The sequence below is a fragment of the Rutidosis leptorrhynchoides genome, chromosome 2 (genome assembly GCF_046630445.1).
Source record: "Rutidosis leptorrhynchoides isolate AG116_Rl617_1_P2 chromosome 2, CSIRO_AGI_Rlap_v1, whole genome shotgun sequence".
Classification (NCBI taxonomy): Eukaryota; Viridiplantae; Streptophyta; class Magnoliopsida; order Asterales; family Asteraceae; genus Rutidosis; species Rutidosis leptorrhynchoides.
Window position 1 is genome coordinate 669,146,934 of NC_092334.1, and position 15,462 is coordinate 669,162,395.

A 15,462-nucleotide genomic window follows, 5' to 3' on the forward strand; every position below is an offset into this window, starting at 1 on the left:
TGTTTTTGAATGGATTAACGAATTGAAGATCAAGTGGGTAATCGTCTTTTATTTAAATTACCTGGATAAGGGATAGTTGTTGGTTTAAGCTAATGGTTCTAATGTGCAAAAAAATAAACAAAGTGGAAGGATATCCAGAGTATACAGATAAGGGAAATGTTGACCAAGATATTAGTTTGGGTCAGGGAAAGGAAATTATGTTAATGTTAAGGTTATGTTTGGAATCGTGTTGATATGGTTGGATGAGCCAATTACACAGACCTACTTATCTCTAGACTCTCAGAGTTCTCGTAGAGTAGTGAAAAGTATGTCACTTGGTTATATAATTGAAAGGTAACTATACCTTGGAGGTTATTCTCGGTAAAGTATTAGGTTTATTAGTGAGTTAAGCTCCAATCCTAACCCTCGTTATCAGTTTAGTTAACTGAATAACAATGTGTCGTGTTGATTGAACACTGATCACAAACGGAAGGAGTCCGTCGGTTTATGTTGGCAAAACCTTAAATGAAAACTAACCACCATTTTATCATACTAATGAGATCATATCAATTCAAATATTATACAACATTACAATTGATATACTGAAAGTAAAGCAGATAGAAACCTAATAGATACCTAGACAGTTGATATGACTTAGTCCTAGGGCAACAATCAAACATGAACATGCAATAGGCTTGGGTCATATAGTAAAGGCACTAACTAGATCTTAAAAGCTCCTAAGAGGTCTCTTTGGAACATTCAATAGGCATACTAGGTCATTCATATCTCAATTCCTAAGTTCCGTGTCCTAAAAGCGCATTAGATGCCTCTCGGGAACTCCGGCCATACCGAGTTCATAGAATCTTTAGGTATAGTATAACCAGGGGTCTTAATCCCATGAAGTATCTAAATTCATATAGGTGGACAAGTCCTGATCATAACCTAGGTTGGTCAATCCTTAAGATGCTAACATACAAATCTATCAGACTCACAAGTTCAGCATTACGACAATAACCGTACTAAATTAACATAATTATGCTAACCCAAACTTCTATCATGTAAACATATAGATTAATTAATCTATCATGTTTAATACAAAATACAGGCGTTTCAGATAAAAACCTGAAAAGGCTGGAGAAATCTGCCCGAGATCGCAGGGACTCGCCGGGATATCCTCCAGAAAATAAAAGCTAAGCTAGCTACTACTAAAAACTAACTAAAAAGCTTGAAAATATAAAGTGAATTGCAAATTGAGTGTGTATTGAAATGGATGGAAAGAGCCCTTTAAATAGACTTGGAATTTGCCAGCAAACGGCTGGCTGGCCGTTTGGCAAGCCGTTTGCTAAGCCCGTTTGATCAGATCAGTCGTTTAGGATGCTCGTTTGCTTGACCCGTGTGGTAAGCCGTTTGCCATAGTGGCAGCCCGTTTGGCTTGCTGATTTGCTAGATCGTAACTTGATTTCTAGTCTTTCACCGTTTTCGCTCTAGATTCTTTGTTTTAGCTCCGTTTTACTTGATTCTTTTTGCATTGCCTTCGTAATAACTTAATCTACAAAATCAATTGACAAAGTGATAATTTTGCCGACAAAGCTTAAAACTTGTTTGAGTTAGGGCCTAATATCGGGGGGTAAAAACGTGACTTTTTGGCCGATATCAGTGCAATTATTATAATCCCTAGCTCTATGTTTGACACACATTTAATTCAGTCATTTCATGTATGAACAATCATGTTTGAATGTTGGTTATGGTTTATTAATGTTTATCTTGTTAAACCAATTCCTTAGGATGAGTTTTGAGTTGTTGGTTGGCAACTCTTGACCATCACCCGATGGAAGGCACCAGCGGACGAGGGACGAGGACCATCGGCCGATGGTCAATACCATCACCCGATGGTCAGTGCATACTAGTATAAATAGAGATGACGGGTTACTTTGATAGGTTACACACCCTAATCACTATTTGTCATCTCTCTGGTCTCTGCAATCGTCCCTAACGAAACCCACAATGAATAACAATATTAGACATCAATATAATCTCGTGTAAGGTTTGATTCTTTGATCCGAAAGTGTTAATCTTATTCGGCTCAACCCAATTTAATGTTTTCTGCTTTTATATTAAATATAAAGTTTGATCTAATATCCCATCGTCAATAGATTAATACCCCTATTAACAAATAATGTATCAAGAACAAGGTCCTACATTAAATTCAAGAAAAGTATACTAAATTTGGATTTGCCAAGTCCGGGTTTTAGAAAAGCAATGACACTGTAAGACCCTGAATTTTATGCATCAGAAAGTGTTCTCAAAAAGTGTTAGGAAAAGTCTACCTATACTTATGCATTTTCAGAATTTACATTAGAAAACTGTGTTGCCTTCCTTTTCACTTTGAGGTCGCGTTTTATACCCCAAAACTGATCCCAATCTCAGTCTTATCCTCTTTTCCATCAATTAAATCTTAGAGAGAGAGAAGGGTTTCTAGAGAGAGGAAACTTGAGTTGGTGATGAAGATGGTGATTTTTGCCTAAATTGGAAGCGGGTCTTGGTTCTCCTTGATGTTTCTAGCTACTAACTCGGTTTTGGAGTTGAGGTAAACCCTAGATCCGATTTTATTTACTTTGATTTAGATTTGGGGTTAGGGTTTGTGCTAGTTAGGGTTATAAACCTCATTTCTTGTGAAATTTGGGGGGTTTTGAGTATTGTTAGTGTAAGTGAACCTGATTATGTGGGTTTAGGGTTAGATGACGAATTTGGAAGTATTTGTCATGGTTTGGGTGTTAAATCATGTGGTTGTGAGTGTATTAGTGATTTTGATGTTCTTAAGAACAAGTTTGCTAGTCAAAATGGGTGTTTACTTTGATTTAGTGTCAAACTAAGATTTGAGTCAAGCTTTGGTGAATCAAGTATGTAAATACTTGGTTTAGTTGTTAATTGGTGTTTTAGAAATATAATCACTAGGCGTTAGTGATTATGGGCGTTCTTGGTGACGTGTGTCAAAATGGATAAATTGAATTGGGTCAAATTTGATGATGACACTAGTTTTGGTCAAATGATGTTTAAACACTTGTGTTAAGTGTTAAATGACGATTTTGAATGTAATTATTCTTGAATTTTGGGTTAAAATGATACTTTAGCATAAGTCAAAGGTGGTCAAAAGCAATATGGGTCAATATTGCATGTGTTGCGGTTTGGTGTAAATGACAGTTTGAAATGATCACTACCTAAGTAGTAATCTAGTGTCAGGACCTAGGTTGGTCTAATTAGTGTAAAGTATAATTTGGGTTATTGTACTTTGTAGAGTGGGTTTGAATTACCACCCGAAGTGATAATTGGTTTGTGTACATTAGGTGTTAAATGGACGGGTTTTGGCGAGCAAGGTGTGATCCCTCGGCTAAGGGATGTTTATGTCGGGTTCTCTTTTAGAGAATAGCTATTTATGTGTATATTGTACCTATGTGTGATATGGATGGTTGCTTGCTCGGATTTGAGGACGGATATCATGTTATACATGACTTGTGCGGGCATTCCAAGGTGAGTGAAATAATTATACGTGTATGTATATGATGTATTTACTTGTGTGGGAAGCGATGTGGGTTTAAAGTTCGCGCGTTCGATACCACATCGTGTTGGCATGGCATGAGGGTTTAAAGTACGCGTGTTCGATACCTCATCAACATGTGTGGCATGTGATATGGGTTTAAAGTTCACGTGTTCGATACCATATCATCATGTGTGCGTGTAACGACCCAAAATATCATGTAAGGGCACTAGGAGCGCCGCTTCTGGGCGGGAAAAAGATTGGGTCTTTTAATTAAATTGTAAAGTATGAAGGGCATTTTGGTATTTTCACTTATTGGACGAATTTAAGATCCCAAGACCAGATCTAGAGTGCCATTTACTCCTTTTTCACTTACCTTATCCTTTCCACTTCAATTTTAGAGAGAGAAATGGGTTTCTTGAGTGAGAAAGCTCAAATCAAGGAGGAAGAAGCTCGATTCGGGTCAAAGTGCGGGTACTAAAGTTGTTCATCTAGTCACTAGCTACGTTTTGATTATTGTGGTATGTTCTAAACTTGATTTTATTTACTTTGATTTGTTTGAGGGTTAGGGTTTGGGTGAATGGTGAACATTAAACCCATTTGTTGGTGATTTGGGGGTTTTTGGGTAAGATTAAGTCATAAGAACCCAATAATGACTAACCTAGGGTTTTTAGGTGATGATTTGTGTCTATGGGTCTTAAATAACTAGTTAATCACCAGCACACTTTATGTTAAAGTGAATGGGTGATATTTGGGTGGTGGATGATCCAAATGGGTGTGTTAACCTTGAAATGGGTCAAATGAGTCTTGGGCGACCTAAGTTGTCTAATGAGTGTGAAAATGCACTAACCTTGTGTTAGTAAGTGTATTAAGAAAATGCACTAACCTTGTGTTAATAAGTGTATTAAGACCATAAATGGTTAGTGTTAGGGTTTTGGCGAAATCTTGACATAGTGTTAGGGTTAAGGGTGCAAATAGGTTGCAATTGCACTATGGGTCAAAATGACACTAGGAAGGTGAGTGAGTTGGTTGACCAACTTGATTGTGTGATTGATTATATGTATAATGTAATAGGTACATTACATTGAAGGTTGTGAGCTTGGTTTATCATTCACCGAAGGCGTTAAGGTGAGTGAAATAATTATACGTGTATGTATATAATTTATTTGCTTGTGTGCGTGAGTGGAATGTGGGTTTGAAGTTCGGACGATCGATACCACATTGTTCTTTTCATGTAATAAGGGTTAAAGTTCGAGCGTCAATACCTTATATCATGAGTAATGTGTGGGATACGGGTTTTAAGTTCGGGCATTCAATACCCTAACCTCATATACGTGGCGTGAAATGTGGGTTTTAAGTTCTGGTGATCGATACTACATTGAGCGTAACGGGTGGTCATAAGTTCGGGCGTTCGATACCACTCAAGGGGCGTGAAATGTGGGTTTTAAGTTCTGGTGATCGATACTACATTGAGCGTAACGGGTGATCATAAGTTCGGGCGTTCGATACCACTCAAGGGGCTAGTGTTGCAAACTAGTGGTGTCTGTGTGGCTAACAGTTCATTCGCGAGAACCGTTCCCTTTGGATCTTGGTTAACCTTGGTGTAACGACCCTACTTTTTCCGTTATCTTTTACCGTTAATTATTTAACGACCGTTAACTGTTATTCGTGCCACGTCATTTCTATGACCTATATTATTATTTTTGTAATAATATATTAATTATTATGTGTTATATGAATATTTGTATTCATATCTTTAATTGTACGTTTCTACGTGTCGCGGATTTCTATCCGGCGAATCTTTTCGGTTTTCAAACCAACTGTCGAGCTTTTGGGATTTTTAAGTCCTAATTATTTTAAATATGATATTTTAATGTCATATGATCATATATAGTGTTTATATATTGTATCCGTCGCGTAGTTGTTATCTCTCCGAAAAATCAATCGCGTAGTAGCGTTTTCGCGTTTCGGGCTTCGATTGGGCGTTCGGGCCACAAGCAATTAGTCATTTATCAATTTTGGGCCATAAAAGGGGCCCACCCTCTTTCTAGATCCGGCCATCACCCCATGGGGAGGGGGTGTTTGTGCCATTTTTCCAAACTAGTGATTTTATGGAACAAAACCTAATTTTCACTCCTCATTTCACATTCTAATTTTTTTTTTTTTTTGTGTGTTTCTCCTCTCCTTGCTCTCCTAGTAGTCGCCACTAGCAGCATCATCATCATCATCATCATCATCATCATCATCATCATCATCATCATCCTTCAATCAAATATTAATTGGATCAAGAAGCTTTAATCATCAACGGATTCCTCTCTTCGATCTCTACACACTCATACCATTCGATTCTTGATTAGGGTATAAACCCTAACCCTAGATTTTTTTAATTTTTCTTTATTTTTCTATATTTTGATGTTATATTGATAGTATGATGATTACATGTTATTGTATTGATGATTGTATGCGTAGAATTGCTCGATTATACATGTTTTCTGTTTGATAAAATTGGGACAGCAGCTATTTCGTGTATTTCTGATATTGTGACTGTTATAAAAGTTAAAATAAAGTATCTAGATGAGTTCCTCTCATCAAGACATTAATTTTAGACTCCGGATTCATGTCGTTTCGATTCCCGGAGCCCTAGATATGATCAAAGTGGTATTTTGTTAAGATTGAAATGTGATATTGGTATGAACCAGGTTTGGTCCGACTTTGTGACCATATTTGGTGACTTTAGGGTGTGTTAGTATGTTAGGATAAATGATGGGACGAACTTTCATGTTCGGGTCATCTAAATCCGAGCCACGAATCACCCGTTGCGTCTAAAACACGATTTTGATTGAATTAAAGTTTCAAGTGATGTATTGGCTGATCACCACAACTTTTGGGCTGTTCTTGGTGTGTTCTTGAGTGTACCAAAGTGTTGGGTGGTTTGATTAGGCGGAGATATATGTAAGGCTCGCCGAAAACCGACACACGGGGCTCAAGATACGACCCGATGAACTTTTGATTTAAAACTTGTGATTAATTATTAAACTTATGATATAAATAATGAATTTCATTATCATTTAATTACTTATGATATAAAAAGTAATTATTATAATTTAAGACTTATGATATATATTTATTATATCATTTAATTATTACTTATGATTTAATTAACATTTTAATTAAACTTATGATTAATAATACTTTTATTATTAATGGAAAATACTTATGATAAGTATTAAAAATTATATTATAAGATTATTATTATAAGACTTATAATAAAGATTAATTAATTATTTAATTATTATAAGGCTTAGTTATTATTTAATTATAATTTATTTATTAAATACTTATGATTTAATAATTATAATTAGAAACTTATGATATGATTAATAATCCATTATTAATTAATAATACTTATGATATGATTTAAAATTTATTATTAATTAATAATACTTATATTATGACTAATATTTAATTAATTAATTAAATACTTATGTTATATTAATTATATCATTTAAACTTATATTAACTTTAATAATTCATTTTAATTTAATTAAACTTATGTTATGACATAATTAGACATATTTAACTTTAATAAACATTATAACTTACATTATTATTACAACTTACACTTTTAAAATTAACGTTGACTATGTTTGACCAAGGTTGACTTTTGAGTTGACTTCCGGTTGACTTTGACTTTCAGTTGACTTTTGTTGACTTTCTAAATAAGGAAACTTTCCTAACTTAAAACTTTATAAAAATAGAAACTTTCTAAATTTGGAAACTTTCCAAAAATAGAAACTTTCCAAAAATAGAAACTTTCCAAAAATAGAAACTTTCCAAAAATGGAAACCTGCTAAAAATAGAAACTTTCTAAAAATAGAAAGTGTGTGTCCGTACGCTGTTCCGATCAAACCGATGCATGTTGAGTATTGTTCTATGTCTACTTGCAACATGTACAATAGCTATCATACTAAGACATGACCTAAGTTAGTTATTTATATCGACCTTCTTTATTTATAGGTCGGCGTTGTGATCATTCCTGATCACTTTACTTCATTTGCAGTTCGCATATTTGTGTGGTTACTTCATTTGCTATTAAGGTGAGTTAAAGTCCCATTTTTCTATTTTAAATCTTTTGGGATGAGAATACATGCAATTTATTTTATATTGTGGACACAAGTGGAAGTTGGTTTAAATTATTCATTGTGAGTTGAACAAAAATATTTCCTAATCTGGTAATTGTAATCACTGGTTTCTACTGGTGAACGCGAATCCTATGGATAGATCTATCGGGTTTGACAACCCCATTTCGAGCTAGTCGCGCTAGAAATTTATAATCGGAATGTTTAGTACTTCGTATTTTGTTGTAGATACACTTGTTCGGTGTATATTATTTATTGTGTTTGGCAAGGGTAAATAAATGGTTAAGTGGTTACCAGGTGGCTCACGGAAAATGGAATAATGTTTTTATATATTTTCTAGCATATAATTTTGTGGTCCAAAAAGGAGTTTTTATGTTTTCAAACATAAATTTTTATGGTTTTTATTAAATATTGTTTGCAATATTAAACGGAACCTATAATTCACTCAACATTTTTGTTGACAGTTACTCGCATGTTTTATTCTCAGGTTCATGATTGATTGCTTCCACTATGCTTAGTGAGTCTGCATATTTATGATGGCAGCTTTTGTTAAACAATAACTTGCATTCTATTTTGATACATTTAATAGTGAATGCTGTTGAATTTGTTTTGGTCAACTTTTGGTTAAGTAATAATGTATGGTTTTTCTAAACTTACATATTTTGATAGGTTTCCTTTATAGGAAATCATTTTTAAATAAAGAATGCAAGGTTATTTATTAAATTCATATAGAGTTATGATCAAGTTGTGGGACCAAGATAACGATGGTCATCAAGTGTACTTTGACGGGTCGTTAAAGTTGGTATCAGAGCTTTGGTTGTAGGGAATTAGGCTGCATTGATGTCGTTACTCGAGTCAATAGGGTGCATTAGTGAGTCTAGTCTACAGCCCGACCTATAATATATTATTATATGTGATTAATTGTATCGTATTGGGTATGTATATTGTTATCATACATATATCTCTGTTATGTTCTGAATCCGGGAGGAACTCCCATTCCAATTTAAATGTATTCTCCGACTCATGCGAGTTTATCTTTACAAGAACACCTCAGATAGTGAAACCGAGAGATGTCATTCTCGACTTCTGAAATTCTCGACATTCCTATGTCATCTGTTATGGTTATGTTTTTGACGTTTGAGTTATGTTACGCGAGATGTCATTCTTGACTTCTAAATGCTCGACATTTCAATGTCAGCTATTATGTTTAGGTATATAACATTCTTGTTATATTACGTGCCTTTGTGCCGTTGTGCCTATGTGCTTTGGTTTTTGAACCGGAAAACGTCATTCATGACTTTTAGAGATTCTTAGTACCTCGAAGACATTTTTATGTCATCGTTACTCCTATTCATTACTTTTGATGTTTTTGTCTCTTGTGCTATCCTTAGCACATTGTTTAAGAAATTGTTTTAGAGAAATTGTGTGGAAATTTGAGGTTGATCGCGTGTCCTGACCTCATGTAGTGCTATTGGAATGGAACTATGAATTAGTGAAATATAATGGCGTCAGGCCAACGTGATTATATTACGTTAATTCATAAAGAAGTCCCGGACATGAGGAATAGAAAGCGAGTCAAAGAAAATTTTTACACTACTTATTCAGAAATTCTGATGTATTACATGGGCAGGGAAAATATTCATTATCTTATTTGTTGATATACGAGAAGCTCGTTTTAACCAAATTACGTATCCCATGCTCTAACCTTCATAACTCGCTTGTTAGCAACAGCTTCGCTCGGGAACAATTTTAGCCAAGGACTTATGTCCTGATAATAGTCAAAACAACATTCAACTCATTGGTTTTCATGACCTCGTAACATTTGTTGGTAAAATGTCGCACGACGATTAAAGTCCTTTACTCGATCTTCCACGATCTTACTTCAACTTGTAACCTCTAAAATACAGATACTCTGTTATCATCGGGAGTTCTACACATTTGTTTAATTGGGCAGTTCTCACGAGATTTATGGGCGAATAGAAGTAATGAAATATTTTGTCATGTATACAATTTATAAAATCATATATATACGTATGGATTCAAATGAATAAATTACCCTTACCTATTTTGGTTAGTACATACTAAAGTATACCTTCAAATTATTTTAAAACCACTCCTTTATTGAGTCGTTTAATTAAGTCAAATTGTTTTATGTAAAATGGTACACGTTGTACATACTTCTAAATTTACTAAGAACTTCGTTTTGTTTATGGGGTTACATCAGACGTTTAAAGCTTTTTCAAAACTCCTTTGATTGATTTTATCAAATTTTCGCATTACTCTACAGAATGTCTGGATCACAGTTATTCTCATCCTCAGTTTAAGGATGAAACTTACCATTAAGTTCATTGATAGAAACTCTTACGGCACTTTGGATGCCGGTTTTATAAAATTTGTTGGAAAGTCTTTGCGCTCATAAAATTTTCCCTCTTATGGTTGGACATGGCTGAAACACGGACCGATAAATCAATTTTCTGGGATACGCTCGGTGGTCACCCTATTATAGAAAAGGCGCTAGGTGGGTTTCTACCCCAACTGTTGTTATAGTGGGTATCATGGATATATATTACACTAGACCGTTTGAGGAGTTTCTACTCTCAATATTTGCTGTCAACCGCAACACCCTCGTAAACTTCAATCCTAGGATTCAATACTTTGAGGTGCACGAAATTATTTTTGGAGATTCATCCCACCTGGAGTCGGCCGTTCTTTATAACCCATGATTCGCGTTCTTTTCATCCGCACATAAATTTAAGAATATGGATGAATCCTAGATTTACTCGCTCATTGAGCAAGGGAGTTCACTCTCGTTGAAATATCACACCTTTCGTACGTCTTCCTTCCAGAAATGTAATGAAAATTTACTTTGAAATCCATGATTCTCGTTATCTCCTTTGAGAGAATTGCCTTAAATATCTATGCCACTTATGTGACTACTCCATATATTTCTTCCTTCATTGTTGCAACTATATTTCATTCATCCCAGTTCGTCCCCTTGGGGAGCTTCTGTTTTGTTTGTTAAGAAGAAGGGTGGATCGTTCCGATGGTGTATTGATTATCGTGAATTGAACAAGCTTACTGTTAAAAACTGTTACCCTCTTTCGAGAATTGATAATCTATTCGATCAGCTTCAAGGTTCGTCTGTTTATTCTAAGATCGATCTTCGTTCCGGCTATCATCAGTTGCGTGTTAAAGAATCTGATGTTCCGAAAACTGCTTTTCGCACCCGTTATGGTCATTTTGAATTCCTTGTTATGCCGTTCAGGTTGATAAATGCACCTGCTGTGTTCATGGACCTCATGAACCATGTGTGTAGACCCTATCTGGACAAATTCGTTATTGTTTTCATCGACGACATCCTTATTTATTCTAAGAATGATGAAGAGCACGAAGAACATTTGAAGTTATTGCTTGATTTATTGAGAAAAGAAGAGTTGTATGCTAAGTTCTCTAAGTGTGCTTTCTGGTTAAGAGAAGTTCAATTCCTTGGACATATTGTTAGTGAACAGGGAATACAAGTTGATCCTGCTAAAATTAAGGCGATTGAAAGGTGGGAAATTCCGAAAACTCCTACTCAGATTCGTCAGTTTCTAGGGTTGGCAGGTTACTATAGAAGGTTCATTCAAGATTTCTCTCGTACAGCGAAACCTCTGACTGCTTTAACACACAAGGGGAAGAAGTATGAGAGAAAGGATGAACAAGAGAATGCTTTTCAAATTGTGAAGAAGAAGTTGACTACCGCTCCGATATTGTCACTACCTGAGGGTAATTTTTTTGTTTATTTTGATGCATCGCGTCAGTGCTTTAGCTGTGTTTTGATGCAGTGAAAGAAAGTTATTGCGTACGCGTCACGTCAGTTAAAGATCCATGAACAGAATTATACAACCCATGATTTAGAATTGGGAGCTGTTGTGTTTGCGCTTAAGATTTGGAGACAATATCTTTATGGGGTCAAAAGTACTGTGTACACCGATCACAAAAGTCTTCACCATATCCTTGATCAGAAACAGTTGAATATGAGGCAACGAAGATGGATTGAGACATTGAATGATTATGATTGTGAGCTTTTATATCATCCGGGAAAGGCCAATGTTGTGGCTGATGCGTTAAGTCGTAAAGAAAGGGGCTGCACCTCACAGGTTTAGGGCCTTGAATATGACAATTCGAACAAACCTCGCTAGGCAGATTCTTGAGGCACAACAAGAAGCCTTGAAGGAGGAGAATTTTGTAACGGAAAGGTCCGAGGCTTGAGTAAACAGTTAGAGGTACGAACCGATGGTACTCGGTATTTTTCGGGGCGCCTTTGGGTTCCGAAGTTTGGTGATCTGCGACAACTTGTTCTAGAGGAGGCTCATAGGTCTAGGTACTCTATTCATCCTGGTTCAGGAAAGATGTATCATGATCTTAAGGAGCTGTATTGGGGGCCTCATTTAAAGGCTGATGTGGCTACGTATGTGGCTAAGTGTTTGACCAGTGCTAAGGTTAAAGCTGAACATCAGAACAGTTAGGACTTTTGGTGCAACCTGAAATTCCCGAGTGGAAGTGGGAAGGTATTACGATGGACTTAATTATGAAGTTACCAAGAGCTGTGGGTGGTTATGATACCATTTGGGTAATTATTGACCGACTCACTAAGTCAACTCATTTCTTGCCAATTAAGGAAACAGATTCAATGAAGAAGCTTACTCGTTTGTATTTGAAGGAGATTGTTTCGAGACATGGTGTTCCTGTATCGATTATTTCGGACCGAGACAGTCGATTTACATCGAGGTTTTGGCAGTCCTTACAAGATGCTTTGGGAACTAAATTGGGTATGAGCACCGCTTATCATCCACATTCGGATGGTCGGAGTGAAAGGACCATCCAAACGTTGGAAGACATGTTGAGGGCATGCGTAATTGATTTTGGTAATGGTTGGGATAGATACTTGCCGTTGGCTGAATTTTCTTATAACAACAGTTATCATGCAAGTATTAAGGCCGCACCGTTTGAAGCTCTGTATGGCAGAAAGTGTAGGTCTCCTGTCTGTTAGAATGAGGTTGGGGATGCTCAACTCACAGGTCCAGGAATTATTCATGAGACTACCAAGAAAATCATACAGATTAAAGAAAGATTGAGAACTGCTAGAAGTCGGCAAAAGAGCTATGCCACAAGGAGAAGGAAATATATTGATTACCAGGTCGGTGACCGTGTTATGTTGAAAGTATCACCTTGGAAGGGTGTGGTACTATTTGGTAAGAGCGAAAAGTTGAATCCTCGTTTTTTGGACCGTTTGAGATTATTGAGAGAGTTGGACCCGTGGCTTATCGTTTGAAATTGCCACAAGAACTAAGTGCTGTTCACGACGTTTTTCACGTGTCGAATTTGAAGAAGTGTTTGGCCGAGGCTGATGAAACTATTCCTCTGGAGGAACTTCATGTTGATAAGCAACTTCATTTTATTAAGGAACCTGTTGAAATTATGGATCGAGAGGTTAAGACTCTTAAGCAGAATAGAATTCCTATTGTTCGAGTTAGATGGAACGCCAGACGCGGTTCCAAGTTCACTTGGGAGTGTGAAGATCAGATGAAGCAGAAGTACCCTCATTTGTTCCCAGATGCTGAGTCAACCCCTGCACCTGCTTAAATTTCGGGACTAAATTTCCGTAACGGGAAGGTACTGTAACGACCCTACTTTTTCCGTTATCTTTTACCGTTAATTATTTAACGACCGTTAACTTTTACTCATGCCACGTCATTTCTATGACCTATATTATTATTTTTGTAATAATATATTAATTATTATGTGTTATATGAATATTTGTATTCATATCTTTAATTGTACGTTTCTACGTGTCGCGGATTTCTATCCGGCGAATCTTTTCGGTTTTCAAACCAACGGTCGAGCTTTTGGGATTTTTAAGTCCTAATTATTTTAAATATGATATTTTAATGTCATATGATCATATATAGTGTTTATATATTTTATCCGTTGCGTAGTTGTTATCTCTCCGAAAAATCAATCGCGTAGTAGCGTTTTCGCGTTTCGGGCTTCGATCGGGCGTTCGGGCCACAAGCAATTAGTCATTTATCAATTTTGGGACATAAAAGGGTCCCAACCTCTTGCTAGAGCCAGACATCACCCCATGGGGAGGGGGTGTTTGTGCCATTTTTCCAAACTAGTGATTTTATGGAACAAAACCTAATTTTCACTCCTCATTTCACATTCTATTTTTTTTTTTTTTTGTGTTTCTCCTCTCCTTGCTCTCCTAGTAGTCGCCACTAGCATCATCATCATCATCATCATCATCATCCTCCTTCAATCAAATATTAATTGGATCAAGAAGCTTTAATAATCAACGGATTCCTCTCTTCGATCTCTACACACTCATACCATTCGATTCTTGATTAGGGTATCAACCCTAACCCTAGATTTTTTTAATTTTTATTTATTTTTCTATATTTTGATGTTATATTGATAGTATGATGATTACATGTTATTGTATTGATGATTGTATGCGTAGAATTGCTCGATTATACATGTTTTCGGTTTGATAAAATTGGGACAGCAGCTATTTCGTGTATTTCTGATATTGTGACTGTTATAAAAGTTAAAATAAAGTATCTAGATGAGTTCCTCTCATCAAGACATTAATTTTAGACTCCGGATTCATGTCGTTTCGATTCCCGGAGCCCTAGATATGATCAAAGTGGTATTTTGTTAAGATTGAAATGTGATATTGGTATGAACCAGGTTTGGTCCGACTTTGTAACCATATTTGGTGACTTTAGGGTGTGTTAGTGTGTTAGGATAAATTATGGGATGAACTTTCATGTTCGGGTCATCTAAATCCGAGCCACGAATCACCCGTTGCGTCTAAAACACGATTTTGATTGAATTAAAGTTTCAAGTGATGTCTTGGCTGATCACCATGACTTATGGGCTCTTCTTGGTGTGTTCTTGAGTGTACCAAAGTGTCGGGTGGTTTGATTAGGCGGAGATATATGTAAGACTCGCCGAAAACCGACACACGGGGCTCAAGATATGACCCGATGAACTTTTGATTTAAAACTTGTGATTAATTATTAAACTTATGATATAAATAATGAATTTCATTATCATTTAATAACTTATGATATAAAAAGTAATTATTATAATTTAAGACTTATGATATATATTTATTATATCATTTAATTATTACTTATGATTTAATTAACATTTTAATTAAACTTATGATTAATAATACTTTTATTATTAATGGAAAATACTTATGATAAGTATTAAAAATTATATTATAATATTATTATTATAAGACTTATAATAAAGATTAATTAATTATTTAATTATTATAAGGCTTAGTTATTATTTAATTATAATTTAATTATTAAATACTTATGATTTAATAATTATAATTAGAAACTTATGATATGATTAATAATCCATTATTAATTAATAATACATATGATATGATTTAAAATTTATTATTAATTAATAATACTTATATTATGACTAATATTTAATTAATTAATTAAATACTTATGTTATATTAATTATATCATTTAAACTTATATTAACTTTAATAATTCATTTTAATTTAATTAAACTTATGTTATGACATAATTAGACATATTTAACTTTAGTAAACATTATAACTTACATTATTATTACAACTTACACTTTTAAAATTAACGTTGACTATGTTTGACCAAGGTTGACTTTTGAGTTGACTTTGACTTTCAGTTGACTTTTGTTGACTTTCTAAATAAGGAAACTTTCCTAACTTAAAACTTTCTAAAAATAGAAACTTTCTAAATTTGAAAACTTTCCAAA